The sequence below is a fragment of the Cornus florida genome, unplaced genomic scaffold (assembly GCF_030987335.1).
Source record: "Cornus florida cultivar Cherokee Brave unplaced genomic scaffold, ASM3098733v1 CherokeeBrave_3.0.0_Hap2_Chr04, whole genome shotgun sequence".
In the NCBI taxonomy this organism is placed as follows: Eukaryota; Viridiplantae; Streptophyta; class Magnoliopsida; order Cornales; family Cornaceae; genus Cornus; species Cornus florida.
In genome coordinates, this window is record NW_026775574.1 from 69832056 (window position 1) to 69841550 (window position 9495).

Consider the following 9495-nt stretch of genomic DNA (forward strand, 5'->3'; position numbering starts at 1 on the left):
TTTTGAGTAATATAAGGATTGCTAGATGGAATAAAGATTCCTTTTTAAAAAAATTGTAAGCCTATAGGGGTATACATAAATCCTCCGGTAAGTGAGTTTATAAAATTTAATCCTAAGATAAAATCATAGGTGCTAGGGATATTATTAACTACGTAAGTCTGGGGTAAAATGAACTTTTCATTATTAATTAATATAGGAATGTTTTGAACACAATGGGTTATTGGAAGTTTTTCATTTTTATACTGGCTCATATTAACATTATAATTTAACTTTACTAAGGCTTCGTCTGGGACTAAATGTTTTTCAATTATACTTTTAGATACTCCAGTATCAAGCATGGTTGAGGTTTGAACTAGTTTTTCTCTAAATTCTAATGTTACTGGAAATTGAATTAAACTAGATGGTTTATATAATGAATTTATAGATTTAACTAAAATATCTTCTTGCTTGTCTTCATATTTTGTATAACAATTATGGCATAATAAGGTTTTACAATGGTTTTCACAATAATGACCGTTTTTAATAGATATATTGCACTATTTACAATTATAAGAGGAAAATTGAAAACTAACTGCGTTATACTGACATGATGGATTACTTATAGTATAAACGAAATCTTCTAATGAATGAAGTCCTTGTTCAAAGTCTTCATCATCATCGAGGTTGCAATCTAAGCTCTCAATGCTATATATACTTTCATTATCATTGTCAGACTCATAAATGCTTTCTAATTCATATAATTCCTCTATCTGTTCTTCAATATCTTCGAGTATGTTGATCTTTTCTTGTATCCTTTTAATAGGGTTTTGTTTGTATCGATGAGGGCAATTTGGTCTAATGTGTCCTGGATCTCCACAAATGAAACATTTGCAATGTCTTTCTTTCGTGGGTAACGTGTTTACCTTATTATCCTTGTCGTTGTTGTCTTTTTTATCTTTACTTATCTTTTGCTTTTTATACCAAGGCCTTTTTCTGAATTGCCTGGGGTTAGTTCTGACATAAGGTTTTTTATTACAAAAGTTTTTGTAGGTTTTGTTTTTACGCAGATTATATTTTTTAGGTTTATTACGCTTATAATTGTAATTTTATTTGTCTACACGTATAATAAAATTGTTTCTTGATTTGTTTAGACTCTTTTCGTTGTCGACATTCTGCTTTTAACATGTTATACACATGATTAGCTCTATCTCCTATGGTTAACGTATCGTGTCTAGGGTTTTCTAACCATTTTTCCCATATTTTAGTTCCTACACTTCCAGGTAATTTATGAAGATATCGATCAAGTAATGTTTTATCACCTGTTTTACCAGTGGCTGCAAAATACTCAAAAAACTTATTGGTATAGGGTTTTATGTATCTAAAGTCACAAATCTGAAGTAATTCTAAATTACGTAAGGCTTCGTTTTGTTTTATTAAGGGGTCATCCAATAATCTGTCTTCGCCAATTAAGACCTTTTTAATGAGGCTTGTAAAATCTTGAATGGTAAAATTATCACGTAAGATGGCATAATCATTTGGATAAATTACTTTATAAGCTTGCCACCAGTTATGAATGGTTCCTCTTAATAAGGTTTCACAATAGGTCAAGGCTTGAGTTCGATTGTCAAAATTGGTTAAAATAGATTGCCTAATACAATCCTGTTCCCAAGCTTCGGTTACCTTTGCCCAGGCTTGGGGATCATGTCGTGCTATGTCTAATATTGTTCCTGATGCTTGAGCTGGTATATTTTCATATTGTCTACGATATTGTGTTAAGGTGTACATATCTGGTATATTTTTATTTTCTACATAAGTTTCTCGTGAGGGATTTAATTTTTGTCCAGTAGTAAAATCATCACTTAAGGTATTACTACCTGATCCTTCTGGTGCTTTCCCTTCTCTATGCTCTATTACATTTAATTCTTGTTTTACTGTGTTTAATTCTAAAGCTGTATAGAAGGATTCAAATCCGACACTTAGAATATTTTTCTTAATATCATCATTATTTCCTTGTCCTAAATAAATGCTTTCGATAAGTTGGTATTTAGGTTCTGGATACTTGTCTTGCAACTCTTCAAATTCTAAATTATTAAAATTGTACATTATTTTATCTAGAATTTCATCCTCTAATCTATCATAAAGGACATTTATCTCTTCTGGAGATTCGATTTCTATTAGTGTAGTTAAAAAGTCTTCTTGAGTATCATCGACTAAATTGTCTTGTTTTTTATAATTACTAAACCTTATACTAGCATCTCCGTTGGTTGAAACATATATCATATTATTTTTGGGAATCTTTTTAGGTGTAGTAGTAAGTTTAGGTAATTTCCATTCTGTTCCTTTATGAGTAATACTGCTTACTTTTCTGGCTTTTATCATCTGGATATATTTGCTACTAAAAGGTTTAACTATTTCACTAAATTGGGCTTTAAATTTTAAGTTATACTGATTAACTGCTTTTCCCATGAATAAAATATTAACTAATAGATTTTCATATTGTCCTGTCATATTATATCCTTTTGTAGATATAGCTATTTTAATATGTTTACTAAATTCTCTAGTAGTCATCGTATAATTGGGAATACATCCTACTATTGCGACATTATCGGCTAAGTCTATTTCGGCGCTGGCTATTTGAGCTTGTTGATGATTATTCCATCGATCATCATAAATATAAGCAAGTGCTCGAGTTTCGGTTTCTGCTCTGTTTAATCATACTAATCCTATCGTTATGACGCTTAAATGCATAAGTTCTAGATTATTATTATTTAGTTCTTGGCATGCTTCAGGTGTTATAAGATCTAAAATAACTTGATTGTTAACTGCACTTATTTTTCGTTGGCTAAAATGATTGTATATCTTGTTCTGAAAATCTAGTAAATTATTAGAATAAAGATTGAAGTTGTAATAAATTTACACGCTTGGCTGTTGTAGGAAAGGACTGGTTATTAACTGACAATTTTATTTCTTTTATTTTATCTGATAATTCAGATAATTCTTTTGAAGATTCTCTGAGAATACTTTCTTGTATTACTTCTAATTTCTCTTCAAGTTTATTAACTTTATCGGATAACTGAAGTAATAATTGAATTTAAAAGTTATTTTGTCTAATATGTATATTAGTTGACTGTACGTCTGTTTTAAAGCTAGCAAATCCTATAGGGTCTTTACCAATTTTGTAAGGTTCAGCTAACGCAGTCAAATATTCAGGACTACTGGTGCTCATAAAACTATTGTAATAATTTTTGGATATCGGTTTTAAGGGATTTTAAAGAGTCTAAGATTATTTTTTGGTTTTCAGCAATATTTGTAATATCACTATTGATTTCTTTAATTGCGACTAATATTATCTTATTATCTAGATTATTCGGACTAGAATTCTGTACTACTTTTTCTTTAATATAATCTAAATTTTCTCCTAATCATTTTATAGAAGTATCTAAATTATTAAAGTCAAATCTATTCATAAACTAAAATCGTTGCCTTTTAGCTTCTAAAATATTTTGTAGTAATATAATTCTAGATCTAAGTTCTTCAATTCTTCTTTGTAGACTACGTGTTGTGTCTCCTAATTCTAGCGCTATGTAGCAGTTCCTAAGTGCAGTTTGACAAAATTCTAATACTTGAATAAGTTGTTCTTTGAGTAAATTGTGCATAAATTAAGCTTCTAGGGGTGAGAATATATAAATTCAGCTTAATAAAGGGCTAAAATAGAACTTGGTTCATGTATTTGTAAATATGCAAACCACGTTTGGCTCTTGGTAATATACCTACACTAAGTTCACTTAATTGTAAAAGTCCCTAAAAACAAACATTGGCTAAAATTTTGCTTTAGAACAATTCAAAGTCTAATAAAGTTCTATAAGATCATTTATCTATGTACTGAGAATTTTCAGAATTTCGAAACAGCACCAGGTCAAAATATACTAATTTCAGTTTTAAAACTCAACACGTCCATTTAATTTTTTTCACATGAAATTAATTCATAGTCTAACAAGGTTTTTAATCAATTTTCATGCTTTAACATGTAGATTTAACAAGACCAGAATTTCAGATTTCAAAAGGAAAGCATCATCAAGAGAAACTATAGAATTTTTCAATTTTGAACAATAATCTGAAAATAAGATTTGGGAACCTACCTCTTTATACTTTTTCCAAAAAAATGTTTTCCCTTTTTCTTACTTATGAAAATAAAAATTCCCTTTTTCTTTTCCTATTTTCTTCTCCGGCTGTGATCACACTCTTCTTCTTCTTCTTCTCTTTCTTACAAAGTTGGCCGAATTGGGTCTTTGCTATTTTTATTTATTTTTCTTCTCTCTCTTTCGTTCTGGTCAAGAACTTGCATTTTTGATTTATGTTTTTTTTCAAATTATAAACGCACACTTTGTACATCACGTCATTGATATACCTACACAATAAACAACAACAACAGTACATAATTTCAACCTAGGTATTACTCCACACATGCGCGCGCGCACACACACACATATATATAATCCATTTCCAATGTGACATCAAAATATTTTGCCCAAGTCATTTGGTTCTCTTACTTTATATATTTTCTACATTCAAAATATTTTTCGATTTTACAGAACCCTTTTAACCCTCTAAAATTTCATTTTTCTTTACCATTTCCATTCAAAAAAAATTTATGCAAATATCAAGATATTGCAAAAAGAGTTTGCAAACTCCATTTTTATTACAATAGAAATAAAATAATAAAAATGAGGTGTAGAAATATGGTATACTCTAATTTGAACTCACATATTCAATTCTAATTAATCAATTGAGATTTTAAGGGATGTATTTTATGCATAATGATATATCAAGAGAAGACTTAAAATAAAAATAAAAAAGTCATTTCATGATAATTTAAATACGAGAAATTGTACGAATTACATAGCGTTGCTTGAATTAAAATGTTTCTGTTATAAAAAAAATAACAAAAAACAAATAAATAAAACATCTTAAATAAAACAACATCAGATTTTTTTTTTTTTTTTTTTTTCTTTCTTCAACCATGGTAATATCGCACCCCTTAAAATTTCGTCTCGCATCACATTAATTAGTTTATTTATTTATTTATTTTTAATTAGTGAAAATTTGACCTTAGAATTTTTATACTATTCTCTTTGCAACAGTTAAATCCGTGTCTCAAATATTTTATATAGGTAAGAACTTCTTGTTAAACATTAATTGACTCTAGAGAGGGAGGAGGGGGGTGAATAAAGTCAATTAATGACCAATTTTCGCAATTTATAGATTTACAATTTCTAATCAACAACATAAGTAATTATACAATAATTAAACAATTAAGGGTAAAGTGCAACAAACCCCCTTGAACTATACCTCAATGAGCAAAAAACCCCCCTGAATTTCTAAAGTAGCATTAAACCCCCCTAGACTATGTTGTTTGGTTGCACTTCACCCAAACCGACCACCGGCTGATTGATTTATAGCCAATATTTCTCTAAATGACCATAGAGCCCTTAACATATGTAAAAGACCATAGTGACCTTTGAAGTTTAGATTTCGCCTGCTGCCCTCCCTTCCCTTTTGTCTGTCTTCTCTTCATCCATTACATCGCCGCAGTTGATTCTCTCTTTGGCCACCATGTGTCTATCAATGGCAACTATTATTTTTAAGGTTTTTTTTTATTTTTTATTTTGGTTACTTTTGTTCTCGTCCCACCACTCATAATGTTCTGCGAATCATCGTCCATCCCACGGTCGACGACAATCATCGAGTATAGTTGAAGAGGTATCATGGCAGACGAAATATACATATCGCCATAGTGGCTGGAGCTACCATGACCAAGGCGACAAGAGAAGCCCAAAAATAGTCGTCGGTAGCACGGAGGCGTACAACGTCGGCAACCCAGAAGAAGATGATTCAAAGGTCCGCAAAACAAACCACCGTCGTCTGACTCACGCCTCACGCGCCTACACGCCACTGCGCGTAGAACTAACATGTTTTTCACGTGCGCACACGCCACCTGCTTCTTCGCTGCCCTCTGCCGCACTGCACCTGTTCTCTGCTGCGCCTATGTTGCCAAATCTTGGCAGCTCTTGTCCATCAATTATTTTTTACGACCGGAACTGGGGGTGAATCTCCACCGCAATGCAATCTTTATTCATTGAATGTAGGAAATAGGTTTAATGAAGCTTTGCACTTGGAGTACACTAATACTGCTGGGTATCTTGGTGAAGCTCATTGGTTCAGCGGCGTGGTGTCAATTAAATTTCTTCTATATTGGTTTGGTGATGGGTGGAGAATTTTGCGATGGATTCTTGGGAAGAAGATTGTTGGACTGATTTAGATTCTATATATTGAACTATATATATATATATATATATATATATATATATATATATATAATTGTAAGAACAATCTGAACTATATATCTCTATATATGGAGAAAGAATAACTTTCTGATTTTTAGAAAAGAAAGGTTAAAACGACGCAACTTTTGATATGGGTAAATTGGTCTTTATTTTTTTCTGGCACCGGAATATGACGTGGTGAGGTAAATTGCAACAAAATGATAGTTTAAGGGGTTTTTTTTTGTAGTTCAGGAGGGTTTGTTGCAAAACCTCAATAGTTTAGGGGGGTTTACTGCACTTTACCCAACAATTAATAGCATAATTGTAAAAGAGATAAGGAAGAGAAATTGCAAACAATGACCCGACGATTTTAGCGAGGTTCGGAAACTCCTACTCCTCGGCTCAAGACCCCTTCTTGAGACTTCCCAATCCACTATGACTTCTCCTTAAGGGTGGAGAGCAAACATTCACATGAAGAAACTCCTTACTTCTCTTCCTTGTTAGGAGAACACCCTTCTTCTAGGCTTCTTTTGGGTCACACCAACCCGGTGGGTCAAACCAACTCTTACAATAGATAGTAACAAGAACAATGAAGTACAAGAAATCAAATGTACAAGTGTAAGCTTACAACTAGAGGGAATATATGAATAAAATGAAACTCAAATCTCTAAGATGATATAAGAGAATAAAAGATATGGAGTGAATGATCAAATAGGGACTTAAATACTCTAAATACTCTCTTGAATGCTTTTTAATGCTCTAAAGAATACTCGCAATGGTTATGTGTTAGTTTCTCAAAGTTTAGCCCATATTTATAGTGAGAAAAGGTTGATATAGTTGGTAAAGTTGAGGTAAGCAATGACATCTGGAGAAAGGTGAGGTATGCAATGACATACGGTATTCTGTTTGGGTGCTGTTCACATGCGATACTATTCGTGTATAGTACTATTCATATGGTACTATTCACGTACAATACTGTTATTGTCCAGAAAATAAAAATTGTTCAGTGGTCTGCTACTGGCTTCTGCACAGGACTTTTTCATACAGCTTATTTCCATTGAAAACATTTAAGTAAATGTCTTTACTCTTTTTGTAAAGACATTTACTTTAAGTTTACAATGTAAATAAGGAAGCACCCCCCATTTGGATTCAATAAAAAATATAAGAAAATTAAAATACAACTAAATCAAAATGTAGAAATTCAGTTTTAGTACAAATTAGGGTTCATGAAAGTTTTGGTAAAACTTGATCCTCCGTGTAGGCTAATGTAGAATTGATGAAAAAATCCAATAAAATCAGTTTAGGCTATTTGAAGTGTAAGGAGTTATTACCGGGAAAAATAATTTTGAAATAATCATTATTTCAAAAATTCATTTTTCACACTTAGCCATTTTTCATACTTAGCCAAAAACATATTCCCTCTATCCCTTTATAATTGTCCAATTCCATATTTCACAATTTTTAAGGCAACAATTTTTATTATATTTTATTAGATTGACAAAAGATGCATTTCCAAATTTGTCATTCTCTAAAAATTGTTTTTTCATTTACCGTTATTCCAAAAAATTAGTGCCATTACAAAAGTTAAGATAGCTATCATCTAGACCCATCCTTCCAATAATTTATACTAGCAGTGGTAAGGAAAAACGTGAACCACAGAACCAAAATGCATCCACAAACATGCTTAGTCTAGGTTGAACAAGCATACAACACTACTGTAACTACCAGTTTCATAGCAAAACAAATATCATTTTAGTTTGGTTTAATCTTCATTAATCCTGAAATCATTTAAGAGTGCAAAGAGTATAAAGCCTAAGGGAAAGAGTAAGGATAGAATCTTGCCTTAGAAACTTTTGTTCAAAGTTTCAACGTCGTCTTCTTAAAAAATCCCGGCGAGTTCCAAAACCCGGTTACTGTTCACGAGTACGAAACACTATTCCCGAACTCAAAATCTGATCTCCACGTTCAGATTATGCGACACTGAGTCATGAACCTATCCTCCAAATTTTAGCTCGATCGGACTGCGGACGAAGCGGGATCGGATGTTTGATGAAATCTGGGCAGAATGGAAAAAAAACCCGTGCGACCCAGTTACTGTTCACGAGTACGAATCACTGTTCCCGAGGTCAAACTCTGATCTCCACCGTTCAGATTGTGCGTCACTGAGTCGTGAACCTCTCCTCCAAAATTCAGCTCGATCGGACCACGGACGAAGCGGGATCGGATGTTTGATGAAATCTGGGCAGAATGGAAAAAACTGCGTTTTTCCTTCTCCACTTCCACAAAACGTGTGCTTTGTTTAAAAAAAACCCTACACAGACGTCTACCTAGGTTCATTTAAGTCCAACTCACAATCCTAACCGGCCCATCCAATTAACGTAGAAACCTACGACGGCTATAATATAAAACCCTAATTTATACTGTAATTAAAACCCTAGTTAGATGTATTTACCTAATTACCCTATTCACCATTAAATACTTAACAAATAATCTAATTGAACAAAATAATAATTAGTAAACCCAATTAAACCCAAATAAGACACACATAGAATAATTAAACCAATTACACTTAAACCATTAATGCCAATTAAATAATTAAAACACTAACAAGTAATTCCAATCAAATAACTAAATCAATTACACTTAAACCATTAATGCCAATTAAATAATTAAAACACTAACAAGTAATTCCAATCAAATAACTAAAAATAAATATCATTTAAATAAATTAAATCACCACAAAAGAAACAAATTAAATCACCACAAAAGAAAATAATTAAGCACCTAATAAAAAAATAATGACACATAATCAAATAAAATGCACTTAAATAATAAATTAAATACCATTAAATACCAGGAATATCCTTTTTAAAATTAGGGGTATTACAATATTGGACTTGCAAGACATTTAAAACTTTAGGGTATACGCATGCTCTTCTTCCTACGAGTAACTTTGGTTGCTCACCCTAGTTGATAGGGTTATTTTCAAGTAAAGAAGTCCTTTTCATGAAGGGACATCATTCATAGGCTCTTATATGGCTTGGCGTTGTGGACGTTTTTTTGATTTTAGAAGTATGCAAGTGTTAGCATGTTTTGATGCCTTTTTATGTTGTAATGTATAACTTGTTTAGAAGCATGGCATGCTTCCTTGTGGTGGTGTAATATACATTCAAGTACCTTATTTTGATGTCAT